The sequence below is a fragment of the Leopardus geoffroyi genome, chromosome B1, assembly GCF_018350155.1.
Source record: "Leopardus geoffroyi isolate Oge1 chromosome B1, O.geoffroyi_Oge1_pat1.0, whole genome shotgun sequence".
Classification (NCBI taxonomy): domain Eukaryota; kingdom Metazoa; phylum Chordata; class Mammalia; order Carnivora; family Felidae; genus Leopardus; species Leopardus geoffroyi.
The window spans coordinates 157299048-157324190 of NC_059327.1; the positions used below are offsets into that span (position 1 = coordinate 157299048).

A 25143-nucleotide genomic window follows, 5' to 3' on the forward strand; every position below is an offset into this window, starting at 1 on the left:
GTATGTTCCTTCTATCCCGACTTTCTTGAGGGTTTTTATGAAGAAAGGATGCTGAATTTTGTCAATTGCTTTTTCTGCATCGATTGACAGGATCATATGGTTCTTATCTTTTCTTTTATTAATGTGATGTATCACGTTGATTGATTTGCAAATGTTGAACCAGCCCTGCATCCCAGGAATGAATCCCACTTGATCATGGTGAATAATTCTTTTTATATGCTGTTGAATTCGATTTGCTAGTATCTTATTGAGAATTTTCGCATCCATATTCATCAGGGATATTGGCCTGTAGTTCTCTTTTTTTACTGGGTCTCTGTCTGATTTAGGAATCAAAGTAATACTGGCTTCATAGAATGAGTCTGGAAGTTTTCCTTGCCTTTCTATTTTTTGGAATAGCTTGAGAAAGATAGGTATTATCTCTGCTTTAAATGTCTGGTAGAACTCCCGTGGGAAGCCATCTGGTCCTGGACTCTTATTTGTTGGGAGATTTTTGATGACTGATTCAATTTCTTCGCTGGTTATGGGTCTGTTCAAGCTTTCTATTTCCTCCTGATTGAGTTTTGGAAGTAGGTGGGTGTTTAGGAATTTGTCCATTTCTTCCAGGTTGTCCAGTGTGTTGGCATATAAGTTTTCATAGTATTCTCTGATAATTGCTTGTATCTCTGAGGGATTGGTTGTAATAATTCCATTTTCATTCATGATTGTATCTATTTGGGTCATCTCCCTTTTCTTTTTGAGAAGCCTGGCTAGAGGTGTATCAATTTTGTTTATTTTTTCAAAAACCAACTCTTTGTTTCATTGATCTGTGCTACAGTTTTTTTAGATTCTATATTGTTTATTTCTGGTCTGAACTTTATTATTTCTCTTGTTCTGCTGGGTTTGGAGTATCTTTCCTGCTCTGCTTCTATTTCCTTTAGGTGTGCTGTTAGATTTTGTATTTAGGGTTTTTCTTGTTTCTTGAGATAGGTCTGGATTGCAATGTGTTTTCCTCTCAGAACTGCCTTCACTGCATCCCAAAGCATTTGAATTGTTGTATTTTCATTTTTGTTTGTTTCCATATATTTTTTAATTTCTTCTCTAATTGCCTGGTTGACCCACTCATTCTTTAGTAGGGTGTTCTTTAACCTCCAGGCTTTTGGAGGTTTTCCAGACTTTTTCCTGTGGTTGATTTCAAGCTTCATAGCATCGTGGTCTGAAAGTATGCATGGTATGATGTCAATTCTTGTATACTTATGAAGGGCTGTTTTGTGACCCACTATATGATCTATCTTGGAGAATGTTCCATGTGCACTCGAGAAGTAAGTATATTCTGTTGCTTGGGGATGCAGAGTTCTAAATATATCTGTCAAGTCCATCTGATCCAATGTCTCATTCAGGGCCCTTGTTTCTTTATTGATCGTGTGTCTACATGATCTATCCATTTCTGTAAGTGGGGTGTTAAAGTCCCCTGCAATTACCACATTCTTATCAGTAAGGTTGCTTATGTTTATGAGTAGTTGTTTTATATATTTGGGGGCTCCGGTATTCGGCGTGTAGACACTTATAATTGTTAGCTCTTCCTGATGGATAGACCCTGTAATTATTATATAATGCCCTTCTTCATCTCTTGTTACAGCCTTTAATTTAAAGTCTAGTTTGTCTGATATAAGTATGGCTACTCCAGCTTTCTTTTGACTTCCAGTGGCATGATAAATAGTTCTCCATCCCCTCACTTTCAATCTGAAAGTGTCCTCAGGTCTAAAATGAGTCTCTTGTAGACAACAAATATATGGGTCTTGTTTTTTTTATCCATTCTTATACCCTATGTCTATTGGTTGGAGCATTTAGTCCATTTACATTCAGTGTTATTATTGAAAGATATGGGTTTAGAGTCATTGTGATGTCTGTAGGTTTCATGCTTGTAGCGATTTCTCTGGTACTTTGTCTCACAGGATCCCACTTAGGATCTCTTATAGGGCTGGTTTAGTGGTGATGAATTCCTTCAGTTTTTGTTTGTTTGGGAAGACCTTTACCTCTCCTTCTATTCTAAATGACAGATTTGCTGGATAAAGGATTCTCGGCTGCATATTTTTTCTGTTCATCACATTGAAGATCTCCTGCCATTCCTTTCTGGACTGCCAAGTTTCAGTAGAGAGATCCATCATGAGTTTTATAGGTCTCCCTTTATATGTTAGAGCACGTTTATCCCTAGCTGCTTTAAGAATTTTCTCTTTATCCCTGTATTTTGCCAGTTTCACTATGATATGTTGTGCAGAAGATCGATTCAAGTTACGTCTGAAGGGAGTTCTCTGTGCCTCTTGGATTTCAATGCCTTTTTCCTTCCCCAGATCTGGGAAGTCCTCAACTATTATTTCTTCAAGTACACCTTCAACACCTTTCCCTCTCTCTTCCTCCTCTGGAATACTAATTATGCATAGATTATTTCTCTTTAGTGCATCACTTAGTTCTCTAATTTTCCTCTTATACTCCTGGATTTTTTTATATCTCTTTTTCTCAGCCTCTTTTTTTCCATAATTTTATCTTCTAGTCACCTATTCTCTCCTCTGCCTCTTCAGTCCGAGCTGTGGTCATCTCCATTTTTTTTTTTTTTGCAGCTCATTAATAGCATGTTTTAGCTCCTCCTGGCTGTTCCTTAGTCCCTTGATCTCTGTAGCAATAGATTCTCTGCTGTCCTTTTACTGTTTTCAAGCCCAGCGATTAATTTTATGAGTATTTTTCTAAATTCACTTTCTGTTATATTGTTTAAATCCTTTTTGATCAGTTTGTTAGCTGTCGTTATTGCCTGGAGGTTTTTTGACGGGAATTCTTCTGCTTTGTCATTTTGGATAGTCCCTGGAGTGGTGTGGAACTGCAGAGCACTTCCCCTGGTCTGTCTTGAATAATGTGCTTTGGTGGGTGCGGCCGCAGTCAGACCTGATGTCTGCCCCCAGCCCACCACTGGGGCCACAGTCAGACTGGTGTGTACCTTCTCTTCCCCTCTCCTAGGGGCAGGAATCACTGTGGGCTGACGTGGCCGGTCTGGGCTACTTGCACACTGCCAGGCTTGTGGTGTTGGGGATCTGGCGTATTAGCTGAGGTGGATCTGAAAGGTTCCCAGGGGCGGGTGGGCAGGCTCAGCTTGCTTTTCCTTTGGAGATCTCCTTTGGGAGGGGCCCTGTGGCACCTAAAAGGAGTCAGACCTGCCTGAGGGATGGATCCACAGAAGCACAGCGTTGGGTGTATGCGTGGTGCAAGCAAGTTCCCTGACAAGAACTGGTTCCCTTTAGGATTTTGGCAGGGGGGTGGGCGAGGGAGATGGTGTTGGCAAGCGAGATGGTGCTTTTTCCCCACCAAGCTGCACTCTGTTTTCCGGGGCTCAACAACTCTCCCTCCCATTGTCCTCCAGCCCTCCTATTCTCTGAGCAGAGCTGTTCACTTATAACCTTCCAGATGTTAAGTCCCCCGCTTGCTGTGAGAACACACTCCGTCTGGCCCCTCAGTTTTTGCAAGCCATGCTTGGGGGCTCTGCTTTGCCTGTGGGCTGCCCCCTGCCCCGGCTCCCTCTTGCCAGTCCATGTAGCACGCACGGCCTCTCCGCCTGCCCTTCATACCCTCTTCCATGGACCTCTTGTCTATGCTTGGCTCTGGAGAATCCATTCTGCTAGTCTTCTGGCGATTTTCTTGGTTATTTAGGCAGGTGTGGGTGGAATCCTAGTGATCCGCAGGACGTCATGAGCCCAGCGTCCTCCTATGCCGCCATCTTCCCAGAAGCCTCCAAGCTATCTTCACTTTTAATTTTATTTTTCCTTTTTACTCTTCTGATTGGTAAATTCTGCCTTTTCTTCTGATTGTCTAATCCTTTCTTCTGATTCATCTACTCTGATGTTGAATTCTTTTAGTGTGTTTTTTGGTGCAGTTTACTGTATTCTTCAGTTCTGTGGCTTCTATGTGATACTTTCTTATTTTTTCATCTCTTTGTTGAAATTCTGCGTTCATCTTTTGTTCTCCCTAGTTAGTGAGCATTTTTAGGATTAGTACTTTACACCTTTTAACGGGTAAATTAATGAACTGTTTCATTAAGCTTTTTTCCTATAGTTTTATCTTGTTTTTTCAATATTGTAATGAAAGAATACCTAAAAGTATGGAAAGTAATCCATAAAGGTGGTGAATTAATCTAAATTTTTAAAATACAAAATTAATTCTACTTGAGTTTACTTCTGTGATTGAATATATTTGGCAGTATCCACATCTGATTAATATTTCCTGAATTTACCAGTATCTTCATAGGTGACACACTGTAAGCTATTTAACAATAAAGTTTTCTGCTTCTTTGAAGGTAGCATACTTTCACTTTTAATTACATCATGTTAAAAGTAGTTTTTACTTCAATTTTATGAATGGAGTAATTAGGGCACAGGAATTTTAAGGTGTCACTGATAAACTACTGAGACTCAACTGTATGACATTTTTCACCGGAAATTATATGTAAATTCAAATGAAAATTATTCTATGCAATATTATGGGTCTGCTCGTTCATAATAGTCATTGTATGGCAGCTAAAAATATCACATTCAAGGGGCGCCTGGGTGGCGCAGTCGGTTAAGCGTCCGACTTCAGCCAGGTCACGATCTCCCGGTCCGCGAGTTTGAGCCCCGCGTCAGGCTCTGGGCTGATGGCTCAGAGCCTGGAGCCTGTTTCCGATTCTGTGTCTCCCTCCCTCTCTGCCCCTCCCCCGTTCATGCTCTGTCTCTCTCTGTCCCAAAAATAAATAAACGTTGAAAAAAAATATCACATTCATAATACATTCACACACATTCACCTGCCAATATGTTCATTTTCGAGTACTCTGTGCACCGGGGTAAGAGGTATGTCCTATGTCATATGCTGACGGATCTGCTCATTTAGCAAAGGACTAAATTCTTAATAGGAGGATTTTTATGGAAGATGAGTGCATCGAGATGTGAGTGGAGTGAATGCAAAGAGGTGGTTTTCCATCAATGCCTGATACCCAATAAAAATAGAGTTCCTTCAGAGGAAGGAAGTTTTTCTTCACTATAGATTTCAGGATAGCTGACTCTTTCTGGAGAAAAATAATAAGATTTAAAAAATTCTATAGACATTAAGACAGTGGTTTAATTGTTTTATCTAGTCCACAGATCATGCCTCTTCTAATAGTTTATTTATAAATGCAGGGGCTTTCTTTGTACTACATTCTCAGAGAATGAACTTCTGCTTAGAAAAGCAAAGGAAGGAAATTTCTCAGTGGGTAATACAAGGTTACATTCATAGAGAGTATTAGCTGAGTGAAAAGCCCAGGGCCCCTATATAGACAAAATATAATGGGCAACATCCTGGAAAATCTGTATCTAAGGCAGCCTCCAGTTCCAACATGTTGCTTTTGAAAGGCAGATAGGAAAGGACCTAAATGAGGGAGTGTCTCTACCCAGATGTGTTTCTTAACAGGTGAAAACCTGTCACTCATGCTCATCAGATTTCTGAGTCACTTAGGATTCATTTATTTTCAAGAAACAGTTACCTGACTTAAGGCATACTAAATAATAGAAATTTACATTTTCATGTAATAAGTAGTCCACATCTGGAAAGTTCCAGAGCCGATGAAACAGTTGAGTAAATTAGGCCTCCATGTTCGTTTCTCTGATATATTCTTAGATTATTTCTTTTTGTTATCAAAAGTCTGAAGTACCCTCTGAACATGATTTCTTTATTACAATGACCTAGTTAGAGAGCAAGGACTATTTATCCTAATCTATCTGTTTTACTTGGAGGAAAATGTTTCCCCCAAGCCCCCTACCCTAGTTCCATTTATAATTCAAATGCCAGATGTGTCATATGTTCAGTCTTAAGCCAATTACTTGCAAGTTGGGATGGGATTCCATAATCGACATATATCAAATATTATTCATTCCCTGGACAGGGAACATTTTACTACATACAAATGAAAAAAGAGATAAGGAAGAAGTGTGCATTTGTTTATGGGTAGCTAATCAACATGATCTGGTCCATCATTTTATTTACCTTTTTATTTTATCCTTGGCTCTCTTCCTTTGTGCTTTGGGAGTAAGAAAACTTATTTCATGGGGTTCCATGCATTGTTTCATTACATACCAATTGAGTTTGTGCACTGGATGCTACAAATATAAACATTGCTATGAAACAGGTCTTAGTAGAAGATTTATTTTACTCAGTCTGAAAGGCAAGATTTGAAAACAGCAACAACTAAAGGTTCCTCATATGAGGGGTCTGAATAGATATTGTCCATGCGAGGTTCAGGTGAAAAAGAATAATAAGTGCCCCAGGAAGAGAAGCAAAATTATAAAGGACACAGTAATAAGCAGCCAATTTCGCCAAGAGGAACCATGAGTGGGTTCATGTTTCTGAAAAGTGTAGCTCAAGGCTAATGGTTGCTGAATATGAGGCGGGTATATTGCCTTTGTTCAAATTGACATTATAGAATTATAAATTAATGAATTGTTATGAATTGAATGTTTGTATCTCACACAAATTTCTGTGTTAAAAACCTAACACTCAATGTGATGTATTTGGAAATGAAATCTTTGGGGATAATTGTATTTAGGTGAAGTCCTGAGGGTTAAGCCGTCATGATGAGATTAGTGCTCTTATAAGGAAAGATCAGAGCTTTCATCCTCCACCCTCTCCCAGTCTCCCCTACTCTCTCCCTATCATGTGAGGACACTTCAAGAATACTGTCACCTATAAGTCAGGAAAAGAATGCTTACCAGGAACCAATGAATCAGGACCTTGACCTTGGACTTCCCCACTTCCAGAACCATGAGAAAGATATTTCTATCATTTTAGCCACTCAGCCTATGGTATTTTGATATAACAGCTGGATCTAAGACATTAATATACAAAACATTGGAATACTTCAATAACCCACATAAACTGGGAGAAATCAATGATTCAATCTCAGATCAGACCCATAGACAAGAAGCACAGCACAGAAGTCAATTAGCATCAACAAATGTCATAAAGACAGAAGAATGATGGGAGTCTAAATGTTTATTATGAACAGGAAAACAAGCCGCTTATGTGAAAGTCTAAGAACCATATCACAGTAAAGAACTGAGATCACTACACTTAAATAAGATTCCAGAGAAAGAGACAGAAACCATGCCAGCCTCCTGGAAATTACAGCAATGATGAATAAAGGGGCACTTGTACTTCTGGTAGATGTTATGGTGTGTTGGTTGTGGAGGGGAAGTCACTGCTAAGACATCTGCAAGGTTGTTATTGGTCTCAAGGGGCAGCTGAATTTTAGAGAAGTCAAATGAAGGATAGGTTCTGAGAAGTAATGAAGATTTGAGAGCATTTGCTATGGAGCCAGATTAGAAGCCAGTCTAGGAAGAATATGGCCTTCTCTTTGAGAATTTTCTTAGTTAGTTATGCTCTAGATGAGGATAATCTTAGTGGAAGCTCTTAGATTCTATAACCTCAATTCCAGATAACTGTGAAGTGTTGTATACTAGCAAGAAAGAGGCTCTTACACAGAGAACAAATGAAGCTCTGCTGGCCACTTTTAATGCAAACATTTGGTATTTCTAATCTACTAAATGGGAATAAAATATATTTATGGTTACTAAAATGTTTTTAAATATTACCTTTTTTTAACATTTTCTTTAAAATATGTAGAATAACCCAAATCCCCATCCCCGTTACAGAACTATAGAATTAATTTGAAGCACTTACTACAGATTTATGTGGTAGCATTTGGACAACATGTGTACTTCCTTAAATCCAGATTGAGTGGTATATGAACTGTATAAAGGTAAATTGAGGCACATTAAAATGTTTGAAGAGCTTGTTTGCACATATATGATTCCAACTGAATAGAGCCAAATGAGGGGGAGTTAGGACCACCCCAGAGTGAGTAGCTAAGGGAGAGGTTTTTAATTTTTTTTTTTCAACGTTTATTTATTTTTTTTTTTTGGGACAGAGAGAGACAGAGCATGAATGGGGGAGGGGCAGAGAGAGAGGGGGACACAGAATCAGAAACAGGCTCCAGGCTCTGAGCCATCAGCCCAGAGCCTGACGCGGGGCTCGAACTCACGGACCGCGAGATCGTGACCTGGCTGAAGTCGGACGCTTAACCGACTGCGCCACCCAGGCGCCCCAAGGGAGAAGTTTTTAAAAGAAGATGAGGAAGCAAAGCATGAAACTTATTTGATTGATTATAATTTAAGTATTTGGGAAACACCAAGTGGATGTTTGTTACTGGTTTTTGTTAAATTTCACATTTGGATTCAAATGCATTGACTCTAGCTCAGGTTTTGGGTTGCTTATCTAAGTCACCAAGATATTAGACTCACCTCAGTCCAATGGCCTCTTTGTATAATTACTTTAACAATACAATGCTATAAGTAACAAAGATAGAAATTTTGCAATTTATTTGCAAAATATTTGCAATTATAATTTGAGGATTCTATTATTCAATTCATTTTATATGAAGGATAAATATTACAGGGGCATCTGGGTGGCTCAGTCAGTTGAGTGTCTGACTTGATTTTGGCTCAGGTCATGATCTCATGGTTGTGGAACGGAACCCAGCATTGGGCTCTGCACTAAGCATGGAGCCTGCTTGGGGTCCTCTCTCTCCTTCTCCCTCTCTCCCCCTCCCTTATTCATGCTCCGCTCTCAAATAAATAAATAAATAAACTTTAAAAATAAATAAAGGGTAAATATTAAAAAACTTTCAAGAACTTTACAATCCATATATTTACTCAAATGTAGACTATATGTCAATGCAAATGTTTATTTGTATTGTGTCAGTTATACATTTTACTCAGACACACTTGATGTTTACTTGGTACTCTACCTTTTTTTTTAACTTTACCCATTTTTTTTGAAAATGTGTTGCTTCATTCAATCCTTGATGTAAAATTACATTTAAAAAATAATGGCACTAAATACATTAAGTACTGAAGACAACATTTTTAGAGTAGGCAATCACTTTATAAAGTATTTTTTAGTATTTTAAACAGATTTTATTATTTTCAAGCAGTTTTAGGATCACCACACAATTGAGAAGAAGGTGCTGAAATATCCTATGTAGCCCCTTGTTCCCACTCATTCATGGCCTCCCCTATAGTCAGTGACCGCCACCGAGGAGTACCTTTGTTACAATTGATAAACCTACATTGATACATCATTATCACCCCAAGTCCATAGTTTACATTAAGGTTCACTACTGATGTTGTTATATTCTTTGGGTTTGGACAAATGTATAAGCACATGTATTCACCATTATATTATCATACAGAGTGGTTCCACTGCCCTAAAACTCTCTTAACATTTTTTTTTACAAGACAAGCTTATGTATTCTGTTCTTATTATTGTAATTCCAACTTACTGTATATTTGCTCTCTGAAAACAAAACAATTTAGAAAACTACCATGTCCTTCCACAGTGGGTAAAGACTGATATGGAAATGTTAGGGTTTGGAACAAATGGTCAAGAAAATATTCTTGAGACATTTTCAGTGCAAAAAGGTGGTTTTATTAAAGCATGGGGAGGGGACCCATGGGCAGAAAAAGCTGTAGTGGGGTTGTGACAGGTGACTGATTACATACTTTCAAGTTGAGAGGTGGTTAGGGATATTAGAAGTCTCTAAGGCATTTTAGAAGCAAGGTTGCCAGAACCTTGAGGGGGCTAGCTATTGTTAGGAAAGGTCATTTATTACTGTTTAGAAAAGCCTTGTTGTGAGACCCTTCACATGTATATCAGGGGGCCATATGCTTGGAGGATGATTGCTAACATGTATCTTTGGGGTTAGAAATATAAGAAGTTTCCAAAGGAATTTTGACATGGTAAAATAGACTTACAGGATCCTGGAGGTCGGGATAATGTTAAGCTAAGATTGCCTTTTGCCTTGAACAAAGTATTAACATCCAGGCAGCTGAGTTCCTAGAAGAAGGTCACTCTGCCTGTTTCAAGGACTTGTCAATGGGTTGTAGATAGTAAGAAAATTGAATGTTTCCTTTTGCCTTTGTTTCCTACAATAAAGAAGAATTCAGAAGACTTTGTTTTCTATCTCACCCTCTTTGAAAGTCTTTCTTCCCCAACCTGAGCAGTTAACTCTAGAAGAAGGAACAGATGGTGGCAGGGGCATAAACAGGATATAACTGTTTTGCATTGGACTGCATCTGGGCACATCACACCTTTGACCCTATCTTAGAGAACAGGAGAAAGGAGTTCCAGAAAACATTTTCTCTCTCTTGTTTCCTGTCACAGCATTATTAATCATCTTTCAAATCCTATAAATTAACTTCAGCTGGTCTTAAAAAATAGTCTTTATCTTGTAACTTAGACCCTGTAAATGTCTCTAGATCAAAATCATGCTCATTATCACTCTATAGAAGTATAAAGTCTGGGTCTTTCCTCTGAAGACCCTTTTCACTTGTCAAGGTGATAGGTGACCTGATTTATTAAAGTAAGGTCTTTAGGATAAAGGCTTCTGACTTTCTTCATTGCTTTAAGTCCTGATTTAATAGCTGTCAACCTTTAAAAAATCAGTTTTATGGTTCTATAAAATTATATAAGTTAGAGATATATCTGGTAACCATATTACAGCTGGTGAAAGTGACTTAAAAATTAGATATATTTTTGAAATGCAGAATAAATATTTAATTATTAGTACAAACAGTTCTCTCTGTCAACTTAGGTTATATCAAAAGAAGTTTCTGGTTCTCTATATAAATTAAAATTTGTAACACATGAAATGTATTTTCCCAAAAAAATGGACATATATTTTTTTCTTTAAGAAATGGAAACAATATAATTTTGCATCAGGTTTTAAGACTACCAACTAATGGATCACAAAGTTTCAAAATATTTGTTAAAAATTAAACTTTAAAACTTTATCATATTTTCAGGTTTTCTTCCAATACTCAATGTTGAAAGCTATATAATGTCAATCGAATGATCCCTAAGAATGGAGGAATAAACAGATTTTCTGACAGGATTTGCAGTTGTATTTTGCAGGAATTACACAAGATGGAAACCTCTTGAACTCTGTTTTTTTACTATGTTTTATAGAAGTGTTTGCAATAAAATAAAAGAGGTAGCATTCTGTTGGAGAAAACATCAGCATCAAGCTCTTTACTCACAACACTGTTCGTTCATTTGTTTTTGCTAGTGTAGTGGCTTCCTAAGTAAACATTTGGTTCTACTGTCTCTCTTCAGATTTCCAGTGTATTTATTATGTATATAAGCTTCCTGCAGAGTGTTTCTGAACACTGCATAAGGAAAATATGAAATCTTTATTATTATAATACTTCCTACACTTTGACTTTTAAACAGGATTTGATTACTAAGCTATTATATGCATCCACCACTAGTTTGCCTCCCACAAAACTAAAAGACAGATTTTCAAGATAGAATCCAGAATTGTTTTCTTATAGCTGAAATAAACAACCTTCGAATTGCCAGTTAAGTGAATTGTTATGTCAGAAAAGATAAATGGTTGGGAAATGTATAAACAAATCTGTTAATCTAACATAAACTATAATTAAGGACTAAATCCCAAGTAATGGGCTACATGGTCTGTCTTTCTTATAGTCCATTACTTTCTCTGTGATTCCACGGAACTGGGCTTGCTTCTTTTTCACTATTGTGATTGTCTATTTGCCTGCCAGCCTTATCAGATAGACTGGTCTCTCTAGTTCTAGAGCTTTGTCTTATTCTTTGTAGCTGTCCCAGTGCCGACGTAATGAATGACTTAATGAATAAAGATGTGAACACGTGAGTAAATAAGATAGAATCAGTAAGAAAAATTTGAAATCTAATTGGCATAGATAAGTAGTCAAGTATACAATAATGTATTTGTAGTGATAATTTTTCACAAAGATTTCATATGTAGTAAAATGTGTGCATGTTTGCTATTTAATACTAAATTGTGTGATGTGAAAGGAACTAATATTTACTGAATACCTTGTTAGGTTTCTTAGTTGGAAAGTATATAGATCTAATTAGTCAACTTAAAAGCAGGAGGAGAGAAGAGGGAAAGGGAGTTTGTGAACTATAAGGATACTATTAATCACATTTTATTAATCAGATGTTGAATTTTAACCATAAAAAACTATCCAGCTTGTGCATTCAATCAACCTGGAAATCAGCTTCTTGCCATACTTGCTTTGGAATTTTTAAAAAAGTAATTTCTACTATTTCACGTAACAGGATCAGAAGGCAGCCTGCACTCTGTTTTATCACTTTCTTTCAAATGATTTGAAACCTGAATTTGTACTTCCTTCTCTTTAAAGTGTCCTGAGGTAGAAACAGATTCATTCTTAAGATTAGCCCCAAGCTGGTTTCTAAAATTAAGCTCTATTTAGTAAACTCCATAATTCTTATAAAGAAGAATAATGCAACCTTCCTGCACCCATCATGTAAAATATTCTCATGGGTTTATAATCTGCCATTAAAGGGTTACATTAGAAGATTGCATACTCAGGGGGTGGGGGTCAGTAGATAGATGCTAGAAAACTTCTGTTGCCAAATTTTTGATCCCTCTAGTTCTTCATGGAATAATGAATAGTAACTGTTAAAGCGTATTGAACATAATCCAAGGATAATTTTATTTGTAAACAGATCATTCTTAATAGCGTGATGCAATGTAACAATTATATATTAACGGGCTTTGATGCTATACCAATTAATTTAAAATTCTGCCTTTGCTACTGGTGTAGTATTTGTGAGCAAATTGCTTTGATTTCTCTAAAGTAATCTCAATTTATCTATAAGGTAAGGAATGCTATATGTAACTCATAAAGTTGTCATGAGGGTTATTTGAGAAAAAAGATTATAATAAGATGCCTACCACAGTGCCTAGCTCAGCATAAACGTCTTATGAGTTGTGTACTTGTACATACCCACATAAATGTCTAGAGATGTTAAACCATTGGCCCTAATCATGTAGCTGATATGTTAAGCTTTTAGCCCATGTCAGATAATAAAGTCTTCTGCCTCCATAGGCTGTTTTTTTCACTACTTTCCACAGGCTTCTCTAACCTATGAATTTGAAAAATGATAAACTTGAGAATGGTATTTAGGCCAGTTCTTTTTTTGTGAAACAAAAATTTTTCTAGCCATTTTACATTATTACAGGTTTATAAGAATGATAACTTTTATCTTAAAAAATAATAAGGGAGGGGTGCCTGGGTTGTTCAGTAAGTTTAGCATCCAAGTTCAGCTTAGGTCATGATCTCATGGTTCATGAGTTCAAGCCTCACATTGGGCTCTGTACTGTTAGCACAGAGTCCACTTCAGATCCTCTGTCCCCCTTTCTCTCTGCCCTTCCCCTGTTCACTCTCTTTCTCTCTCAAAAATAAATAAACATTAAAAATAATAAAAAATAAAAAATAATGAAGGAAATTTCTCAGCAGATTACATGTTCTAGTAGATTTTTTTTTTGTATTTTCTAGTACTTGAGTTTTATTTTTCAGATTCTTAAATTATTACTATTGACCAAGTAGGAAGGTAATTATCAAATGCAATTGTGTCTTCTTAGAAGGAACACTTTATTTTTAATTTTTTTTTTAATTTTATTTATTATTGAGAGAGAAAGAGAGACAGAGCATGAGTGGGAGAGGGTAAGAGAGAGAGGGAGACACTGAATCTGAAGCAGGCTCCAGGCTGTCAGAACACAGCCTGATGCGGGGCTCAAACTCACAAAGGAGATCATGACCTGAGCCAAAGTCGGATGCTTAACTGGCTGAGCCACCCAGGCACCCTTGGAAGGAACATTTTAAAATGCTCCCTTTAAAGAATAAGTGCAATTGTAAACTCTCAGAGGACTTAATTCTTTGTCTCTGTTACTTCTATTTAATAGGGGAGGAAAGGTTAAGTTTTTATTTCCTCTTGTTAGAGAATTTTGTTCAGTGTTTCTGGGAAAGAAATGTGGTTGGAGTTTGGGATAGAAGAAGGGTATAGAAGCTATGCCAAGTTCCCAGATTATAAACACCACTAGGAACAAAAGTAAGAGGAAAGGAAGCATCTTATTGCTTTTTACTCAATTCAATGTTTCTATAATGAAATAAAATAATAAATAACTTGTATTTTCCATTCCAGATTGTAATTCTGAATAGATATAGAATTAAACTTCTGCTAACCAGAGTTCAGACGTATAGTTAAATAGGTATTTTTTTCTTATCATTTAATATTAGGATAATTGGCTGCTAATAAATTTGAAGAATCAAAAGATTCAGTTACCATATCAACAATGAGAAAATAAAAAGGTAATACAGCCCACATATTATTAGGAGACAGAAATTACTTCTGTATGCAGTGTAACTTGGTCCAACTGATCTAATTTACTGAAGCAATAGTTAGCTTAATTTACTTAAGGTTAGATAAAAGACTTCGATGGTAAAAATACAGAGGATGGAATTGTAATCTATTATCAAAGGACTTCTAAAAACATTATGTTGGGCAATCAAGGACTTTTTATTTCATCTTTAACATTTATACTATGTATACAATTATGAATAGATACCTTTCAACAAAAGAATAAAAACAAGATGAAAGGATAAAAACCTTAAATAAAATTATTTTTGAACTAATAATTTTCAATAAATGACTTATAGTTGGGATCACTGGGATATAATAAGGCCACAAATCTTTTAATGTATCAATGTTACTGACAATCTGATAAACAGTCTCAAAGATTGCAAATTCCTAATTTTAATATTTTGTTGATAAAACTTACTGTCTTTATTATTATTACTGTATGTATTCCTTTCTAATTCCATGTGTTTACATAATACTTGCTTTTTACTCCAGAGAATACATAAAACTTCTGTAGTCTACGTCTGAACATGATTATTCATCTTACAGACCTGTTGATTCTATCAATTCCCTAAGTGCTTGAAAGATCATTAAGTAGAAAGCAAGCTTGATGTATGGGACCATGAGAATAACTGGTTTTACATGAAGGTCATTTTGCTTCACAGGCTACACCTTACCCCTTATTTTATCAAAGAATTTATTAAAGATTAAATTCATTGAGATTTACCCCTGTGAGCATGAAGCCCAGGGATATGGGCAGTCTGAACATGGCATACACTGACCTTCTCTCTGAAACTTCACATTTACCCTAAGATCGAAAATAATATTTGTATTATTATGTAAGTAATAGTTAACAGTGGATACATGAATGAGATTTTTAATGAAATACATACATAGATAAATTATTTAGATGCTAAATAGGATTTGTATAAAATCTTGCCCTAGACTATGGGAGATAGGTATTTCTTTCCTCTGTACTTCACAATATATTTATCTAAACTTTTGAGAATCCCAGATGAAGCATAGTTAATAACATTGTTTACTTTTGCATAACCCTCTAAAAGGAGTATACATCTCTAACCCCCTTCCCATCTGTGCTACACTGGAGAGATGGGCTCTGGTAATTATATAAAGGGGACTAAAGAAAATGAATTATTTATACATGAAAATGTTTTTCCCAGAAAAGGTAAGTCACTTAAGTTGTCTCTAAAATTCTTTTGAATTTTTCCAAATTTAGATGTTGCAATATCAGTCTTTCTTGATTTATTTTATTCTAATATTGAAATATATTTAATTAATATGAAAAAAACTATTAAAATATTTTTCTCTTAAGGCTGAGATAAAACAAAACCCAATGATAGAATTTCAAAATTACTATTTGAGCTTGTACTGTTTAATTTGTTTATTCCTATAAAATAATGAAGAAATCAAATATCATTTTAATTTAGGAGATTTACTTATGTAATAAAAATCTTGAAGCTTTTTGCCTCCATTTTTTTTATGTTGACAAATAATTGTCAACTGATTTTAAATAGATTGCAAACAAAATTTAGAGTACTCACAAAAAAAAATATATGACATTGTAGCAGAGTTAGGGTAATTTGCAAAGTAGTTCTTCAAAGGTGCCAACATTTCCAAAATCTACCTGATAAGTTAGCAGAGAAAAACATATTCTAGCATGCAGAAATTTATGTTTTTATCTCAACATTTTATATAACATACATTGTATTTATAAAATATTTTTAAATTTTGACATTTGGAGGGGAGCGCCTGGGTGGCTCAGGTAGTTGAACATCTGGTTGTTGATTTTGGTTCAGGTCATGATCTCAGGATTTGTGAGATCCAGCCCCTACACCAGGTTCAGTGCTGGCAGTGTAGAGACTACTTGGGATTCTCTCTCCGTCCCTCCTCTGTTTGTGCACACACGTACTCTCTATCTTTCTCAAGATAAATAAATATTTTTTGACAATTTTTATTTCTTTAATATTATAGCTTACTTAGATGCAATTTTTATTACATGTGCCCAGTAAATAATTACAAACAGATTTCTACTCCACAGTTTACTAAGCAATATGTTTACTGAGATGGTGTGTTGTAGCAAAATTTGTATTTGTGTTGCATTGCACCAACAATTTGTTTTGAACTTTGAATTTTCCAGTTGAATTTATATTAATAATTCCAATAATTTCAGATATCTCATGTTTACCAGAGGCTTTATGTTCCAAGGACTTACTAACTAATGCTATGAATTGGCTGAAAACTTAAATCCTCATTAGAATTAATTCAGCTGATATTCTATACAGAGACTATAATGTTAACGATATAAATATTCTTTGTACACTTCTGTTGCAATGAAGCCAACCAATTAACATCTATCACCTCACTTGCAATCGTGCACAAATAAATGAGCAGGATTATTTCAGAAGAATTATTGAAGTGAAAAATGTTTCTTGTAGAGATACATATGAATTTAACTTCTACAATTGTACTTATTAAGTCATCATGTTTGAACATACTGTTAAATAACTGATTGGATGAAGCCCACCTACTTTATGGAGGATAGTCTGCTTTACTCAAATTCTACTGATTGAAATATTAATCTCATCCAAAAAGTACCTTCAGAGCAGCATTCAGACCAGTGTTTGACAAAATATCCAGGCACCTGGACCTAACCAATTTGGTATATAAAATTAACTATCAAAAGGCTGGTGAATGAAGTAGGACTGATGCAACAAATATATATTTGCATAAAGCACAATATATCCTTTTTTTTTTTTTAATTTTTTTAACGTTTTTTTTTTTTTTTTTTTTTTTTTTTTTTTTTGAGACCGAGAGAGACAGAGCATGAACGGGGAAGGGGCAGAGAGAGAGGGAGACACAGAATCAGAAGCAGGCTCCAGGTTCTGAGCCGTCAGCCCAGAACCTGACGCGGGGCTTGACCTCAGGGACCGCGAGATCGTGACCTGAGCTGAAGTCGGACGCTTAACCGACTGAGCCACCCGGGTGCCCCACAATATATCCTTTTTTTCATATGACTGCCTCCTGCAACCAGGAAAGTGTCGCGACCGGCGCGACAAACACCGAGGTCAGTCAGGGTCCTGAGGGTAGGGGAATGCAAGAAAAAAAGAGAGAAGAGAAAGTTTGGGAACAGGAGGGTCCCCTGGGCTGATGGCCCAAGTGACGGCTTTATTGTTGCTGTACACAATCTTTTATAACCAGACTCTTATGGGTTAGGTCATTCTAAGAATAAACAGGTTTCACATAATCGCTGCCAACCAAAACATTTAGTTCTGTGTTTCTTGTGCATTTTCTAGATGGGTCACAAGACCTTGTTGATAAGATTGCTAGCAAAAAATAATTCCCATGTTTGTTTCTATCTGACTTAGGGTAGAAAAAGGGAGGTAGCATTACTGCCAACACCTGCAGACCACAGGCTTCAGGAATTAACTTTCTCAGCCTTGACAAGGCTTTCGTATGCCCTTGAAAGTGGGGGAATGGGAGGGGGGACCACCGGGTTGGCTTGAGTCAACAGGGAACATTGCTCGACCCGGTCTCAGCCTGGCGCCAGGCCCGGCCCCCCACAGGAAAGTAGTTTTTACTTGAGGAAATGGGAGGCATGGGTCTTATTCTATTGTTTTGAGCAAGCATGACAAATCTTGAGGGCCAAATTTCATCAGCCACTTCTTTTGTAAATAAAGTTTTATCAGAACACAGCCATACCCATTAATTTAAGCATTGTCTACAGCTGTTTTCATGCTACAAAGGCTGATTCCAGTAGTCGTCACAGAGACTGTACTACCCAAAGCCTAAAATATTCACTTTTTTTCATTTATAGATACTGTCTGCCAATATGTGGCCTAGAGTCAGAACTTCTATGTATTATCTTAACTGCTTAGAATTTAAAAATGCAAAACAGATAAGGTCCAGTAAGGAGAAGTAAAGCCAAATGATTTGAAGATTTTTTTTTTTTTGTCATTCATTTACTCTGTCAAACAGTAAGAAATTACTTCAGTTGGTGCTAGAGCTGTACCCTCAGTAATTTGGAGATAATTATAATGTGTGCTTGAATAAAATAGTCATGAGAATGTCTTATTACCTTTAGAAATTATAGCTGAGGTTTTCAGGGGACTACTTTTGTATTTGAGATGTTACCATTCATTGCAAGAGCTTTACTAAATATTAAAAAAGCCATAGTTACAGCTCTCAAGACTTGTAAAATATATCCTTGGAACAAACTACTGAATTATGCAAACTACGTGGGTTTTAAAGTGTGACCAGATAGGCTGTTAGGAAATTAACTCTCGACGAGTTTTCCAGTTGGAGGCAACTTATGATTTTTAATCGCCAACTCACCACATCCCAATATATTTCACATAGAGAATAATGCATTCAATAATTTTGGCTTCAAAGGCTAATGTGGTCATGAAAATTCAGTGTTTGTAGCCACTCAAACTAATTGTTCCATTGAAAATATAATGAAGAAGACATAAAGGAATTTCATAGATTTTTCAAAGTGCTGGAGCAATAAATGATCCCTCATGGTTCCTCTTTGAAACATTATTTTCTGTGCTTCACAGCTCTAACAGAATGAGAAATATTCGGGATGTATTTATGCATCAAAGGAATATGGACATTCCTGGCCAAGGCACAGATGGTGAGAATTAAAGTTCATTCCCAGGGACTAGATTCAATGTATGAATACAGAGAAGCTAATAAATGATTGAAAAAAGAGAAGTTCACTGTAGAGTGTGAAAGCTTTCTTTTTTTTAAATTTTTTTTTTTTTTTCAACGTTTATTTATTTTTGGGACAGAGAGAGACAGAGCATGAACAGGGGAGGGGCAGAGAGAGAGGGAGACACAGAATCGGAAACAGGCTCCAGGCTCTGAGCCATCAGCCCAGAGCCCGACGCGGGGCTCGAACTCACGGACCGCGAGATCGTGACCTGGCTGAAGTCGGACGCTTAACCGACTGCGCCACCCAGGCGCCCCGAGTGTGAAAGCTTTCTAAGAAACATGTGAAACTATTATAATACTACTAGGTGATTGTCCAAATGTGTTTTCATAGATTTCTTTAAGGCAGTGTTTAAGGTGTACAATTTTTAAGGTATGTTTAAGGTATACAATTGTTAGGGTGGTGTTGGTGCCATTTGGAAAATAATAGACAAAATGCTTATGCCAATGTGGATCAGGAAAACATGGAATTGCTTACATTAAAATAAAAGGTTTGTTACATCTGGTATGTTAGCTAAACTTGTTATTGACGACAAATATTCACACGCTCCATTAAATCAACCCCATTCAATTAGAAACATCTAGTCTGTGTGTGGATCATTAGCATTTTGGTGGCCATATTTAGGCTAAGGCATGATTTTTAAAAATTTTGTCTGTTTTCTGATTAATGCCAAAAGTAATTTGCTAATTCTTACATGAAATAATGTGTCACTTACGGTCTATTTTTAAAATGCCTTTATAAGCATATGTTACCTGCCAAATAGGTATTTAGGGCACTGGTTTTGCAAAAACAGAATAATACTTGGAATAGAATTCTCTGGTGGTCTCCAGGAATAAGGCAATTAAATAAGTCTCCCACTTAATGTGCTCAGACCTCCAAATATTTAGGATACCACTGCCATGATAAAGTTATGTTAGATAAGGCAAGCAAAAAATAATCAGACATATTTAGAGAATGGAGGAAAGTCAATTTAAAAAATTGGACAGAGGGGTGCTTGGGTGGCACCCAATCTATAGGTAGAAACTACCTATAGATTATCTGTGGCTGTATTATTGTCATCAACACAACCTAAATTAAGTTAACAACTAAGGGGGTACCTGGGTGACTCAGTCAGTTAAGCATTCGACTCTTGATTTTGGCTCACGTCATGATCTCATGGTTCATGGGTTCAAGCCTCACATCAGGCTCAGTGTTGACAGCATGGAACCTGCTTGGGATTCTCTCTTTCCCTCTCTCTCTCTCTCTGCCCTTCCCCTGCTCATGCATACACTCTCTCTCAAAATAAATAAATAAACATTAACAAAAAAATAACAACTAAGATGTAAAGTCATCACTTAAAACTTAAAAAATTTTTAATGTTTATTTATTTTTGAAAGAGACAGAGACAGAGTGTGAGTGGGTTGGGGGCAGAGAGAGAGAGGGAGACACAGAATCTGAAGCAGGCTCCAGGCTCCGAGCTGTCAGCACAGAGCCTGACGCAGCCCAACGTGGGCCTCGAACTCCTGAACTGCAAGACCATTACCTGAGCCGAAGTCGATGCTTAACCCACAGAGCCACCCAGGCACCCCCATCACTTAAAACTAAATATTCATTGCATACTGTCATTCAAAAGTGCAGATACACCCTTACTATGGATAATATCATTTCACTCATGGCATTTGTTTATATTGCAGGATATCAAATAGTTGCAAGTATAATAAAATTTTCTGTGTTTATTCCCTATATTTTCAATATACTTTTTTAAATAAGTTTTTATATTTATTGAAATGTAATTTTAATAGTAAAAAATTGGGGTTTATAATTTGAGTATATTTTTTCAAATTTCATTTTCTATTTCTTGGTTTGGTGTGTGTGTGTGTGTGTGTGTGTGTGTGTGTGTGTGTGTATGCATGTGTGTGTGTGTGTGTGTGTGTGTGTTACAGAAGAATCAATCCATGACAGATTGGTTGAGAAAATCTGGTTCTTTTTTCATGGATTGTTTGCATATCAATATCCTAGACTTTAAGGACACAATTTTTTTAAGGTATATGTAGGCTATTTCTTTAAAAAGTCATATCCAGATATAACCGTCTAACAGGGCTAACTCAAGGACTGAAATAAGATTGAGGTGTTAATAGGGGCCATTCATATATTTAGTTGTGAAAAGCAGGTAAGAATGGAGTTACGAGTTATATTTGACATTACTACAAATAAGTCCAAAGGAAAATAACTAAAGATTAATGAAAAGCTAGAGAAAAACATATCTTAAAATATGCTCAAAAGTTATTTTCAATAAAATATAAAAGGGTATCTAAAACACTGAGTTGCACGGGAAGTTCTGTGTTGAGCTCCCTCTTAAGAGTCCATGTACAGCATTTGCAAAAGAGATTCATAGCTATGCCTAAATACCAAAAGAGGCATAACAATATAAATCCAGAATATTCATTTACCTTTACTGGGCTATTGGCGAAAGGAGTGAAAATATCAGTAAATTTGAAGATCACTAAAACACTGGCTCTTTGGGGATGAAAGTTGTTGCAAAATTCTTGGAGATTCTTACCACCATGAGGCCCACATACCCCTTGCAGAATAGACAACAAAGCAAGAAAAGAAGCAGTGATACAGTTTTTAGACATTAATGATAAGTATTTCTTCGAATGCCCTGAAAATGTGAGTCTTCATTGTTGAGTCATTTTAACAGAGAAAATAGGCGGTCTCAGAGGACATCGCAAAATTTACCAAGCAGGAGTCACGATGACATCCTAATAAGACTGGAGGTCAGAGATTAGAGCTACAGTTTGCACTCTATGATAAGGATTAATAGCTGATGTGAACTTTAGAAGTGAAAAAAATCTGTGGTTAGAGATTTGACCTCAGATTTTGCAATATGGGCCTGCAGCAGTTGCTCTAGGAATTTTCTTCTGCTCTCACCTTGACCGTTAATTCATGGCTGAATGAAGGGCAGTCCAGCCTGTGCAGTTCATAAGTGGTTTCTTTGTATGTGAAGCTAACAGGGGTGAAAACCAGGAGTCACAGGCTGGAATATGCAGAATATCAAATCAAGATGGAAAAAGCCAAAGATGACTCCAGTCAAAGGAAATATATGGCTGAAAATAGTCAAAATAATGGATTAGAATCAGAGATAGGCAATAAGAAAATATGGAAAATTCTAATATTAATGAGAAAACAGCAATAGCAACAATAAGACCTAGCATAAATTAGTTATACATACTAGGTGGTGTCCTAGACACTTGGAGAATATTCATTGAATCCTTTCCACACAATTTTGGGTGGACCTTGTTATTACCAATTTTTTTTAACAGAGACTGAAGTACAGTGAGGATAAAAACTTGCTCATATTTAAGTAGAAAGAAGTTGGCTTAGAGACATATTTACAGTAGTTATGCCTGGGAAGGTATGTGAGGCTCATTTAAAGGGTAAACAATGAAGCAGATAGAGCAGCTATTTGAATTTAGTTTGTAAAAATGTTTGAACAGCATGCTAAGTAGTTTGGACTTTATTATATTTCTCTGCTCAGTATTTCAATAACTCCTTTAATAATAAATAAAGAATAGCCTAATGATTAGAGTTTTTAAAAGTACATTAGCTACCATAAGGGTTCATGATTACTCCATTGTTGAACAGGCTCATGCAGAGTCTGGAAGACTGTCACGGATTGCTTTACGGGGGATTCCTACATTGGGTGAGATATTCTTAAGTGTACCTTCCAAGAGAGAGATTTTAAGATACACTCTTATCCAAAGCACTTACTGTCTTTCAAACAAATAGATACTGCTCAAATTAAATACATGACTGATTATGAATTTTAAAAATCCCACCCTATACTGTAATATAGCATGGTATGTGGGATTTTACTAAAAAGTTAGAATGAAAATCATCCACTCAGATACCGTCTAACCTTCAATATATTTTCACTGTGCTTAAAGGAACCTTTACTTAATAATTTAACTGAACTTCTATTTAACTCTGAAGGAGATGTGAGAGATGAACTATATTATGCTTTTTCATTTTCTAACCCGGCCAGCCATTCATTACTGATTGTTAAAAAATGATATATAAGTTGAAAACTTCTTATCTTTAGTTGTCAATGTGCTTTGGCATCCATTTTCATAAAGTTGAAGTCCACTGAGATAGTAACCAGAACAGATGAAACAAATTTAGTTTTGTCTGTTGGATAGTAAGCAGACTTATGCAGGGGGAGATAGTTGGATATTGGGTTTAGTTTTGAGTTTGCTATGCCTGAAGCATGAAGAAAGAGTTTTATTTAGTAGGAAATTGTAAACAGTTTCAGGAACATTAGAAAGGTTTTGGAGATGGAATTTTAGATTTACATCTGTGTATAGAGGATAATTGAGAGAATAGGAGTGAGCTTTCCTAGAAAAAAGAATGCAGCATGATTTGGGACCCTGGGAGGGAATATTAGCTCTAGGGCATAGTGGGAAAGGAATTAGCATAGAGTCCTTCCTCTGCTGGAGAGGCAGAGATGTGTTTTAATCCTGGGAGTTATGATATAAAGAAATTTGTCCCATGTCTGGCCATAGACTTATGTCATTGAAGTTAAGCATGGCAGGTTAAGTCCTGCTTTTACCTCTCCAATATACTCCATTTTAGACCACTTACTCTGACATCAATCTACTGCCCTTGTCTGAGCAATCAATCAGCCCTCAGTAGACTCCTCCCTGCCTTCCCACTTTTCAGACACACAATCTGCTTTCCACACAGGAGCTAACAGAATATTGTTAAACATAACTCAGGTTTTATGTCTTCCCTAAATACTCTAGAAGCTTCCCATCTGACTCCTAATAAAGCCTGAATTCCCTATGGTGTAGACACTACATGATCTGCCCTCTCCTTCCCTCTATACCCTAATGACCTAGACTTCTACTACTCTTCTTTCCTTTTTTAATTTTTTAAATGTTTGTCTATTTTTGAGAGAGACAGAGTGCGAGCAGGAGAGGGGCAGAGAGAGAGGGAGACACAGAATCCGAAGCAGGCTCCAGGCTCCAAGCTGTCAGCACAGAGCCTGATGCAGGCTCTAATTCAGGAACCAGGAAATCATGACCCGGGCCCAAATCAAGAGTCACTTAACTGACTGAGCCACCTAGGTACTCCATCTCTCACTCTCTCACTCTCTTCCTCTGTCTTTTTTTTTTTTTTTAATTTTAATCTCTCACACTGTACTAGTTACACTGCCCTCCTTTGCTGTACCTTACACAACAAACATGTATCTGCCTCAGTGAGTGCAATTTCTGCTTTCTGCCATTAGTGTTCTTTCTCAGATGTCTACATTACCCTCTCTTCATTTCTGCTAGGTTTCACCTTAAATCATACGTAATAAATTGCAGCCCCATCCATTTATCACTCTCTAAAACAGTTATCTGTTTAGTTTATTTCTGCTCAGGAATAAGAATACTGTTGCACAAGAAGGTAAAGAAGTGTGGTCAAAACACACAGCTAGTTAGAGCCCAAGAGAGGGCTGCAATCCCAACAATCTAGATCCAGATTTTAAACATGTCACCAGTGCAGTAGTGTGATGGCTAGATGTGTGGATCATGTGTGGGTGGATGGATGGCACTTACAAAATAGCTATATAGCATTGTATACCCTCTATAAGTCTCAGTTTTACAGTTCCTTTGCCTGTAAAGTGGGAATGTGTATAAAATTATCTAATTCATAATATTGTTGTAAAGGTCAGCTAGTAAAATTATGATTTATTAATATTATTACATAAACTTACCACTCTGAGACCTGGATTTTCATCCTGAATAGTAATGTCAGGGCAAATGAATAGTAAATTTTTCTTGTTCCACCAGCAGCATGGTTTCAAGTGCATGGTCTCTGGATGCAGAAGAGCAGGGTTAAAATTGAAGCTCCCCCACAATGTGAGATAGAGCTCATTTACTGCTGGACCTAGAAATGTCTAGCCTTACCTCTGGGGATGCCCACATATCTGACTTTGACTATTGACTAATATAAGAACAGTGGAATTTATGATGTGCTATTTAAAGTCTAAAATTTCCAAGTGACACACAGAGCTGGTTTGTTTACTGATAGTTTTCACCTGACCTAAGTAGTTAATCTGCCTGGTATGACTAGCTGATCAGAAGGGCATA

General features: G+C 36.6%; 1 long non-coding RNA gene across 1 annotated transcript in view; it reads right to left on the reverse strand.

Moving 5' to 3' along the window:
• The window catches only part of LOC123595939, a 38860-nt gene extending 13992 nt beyond the window's left edge, over nucleotides 1–24868 (reverse strand). Inside the window, exons 1-2 of the long non-coding RNA XR_006711445.1 lie at nucleotides 24768–24868; nucleotides 21941–23155 (exon numbers count right to left, since the gene is read on the reverse strand). This is a non-coding gene — a long non-coding RNA (uncharacterized LOC123595939). The remainder of the gene's footprint in view (nucleotides 1–21940; nucleotides 23156–24767) is intronic.
• Nucleotides 24869–25143: the final 275 nt, after the last annotated feature.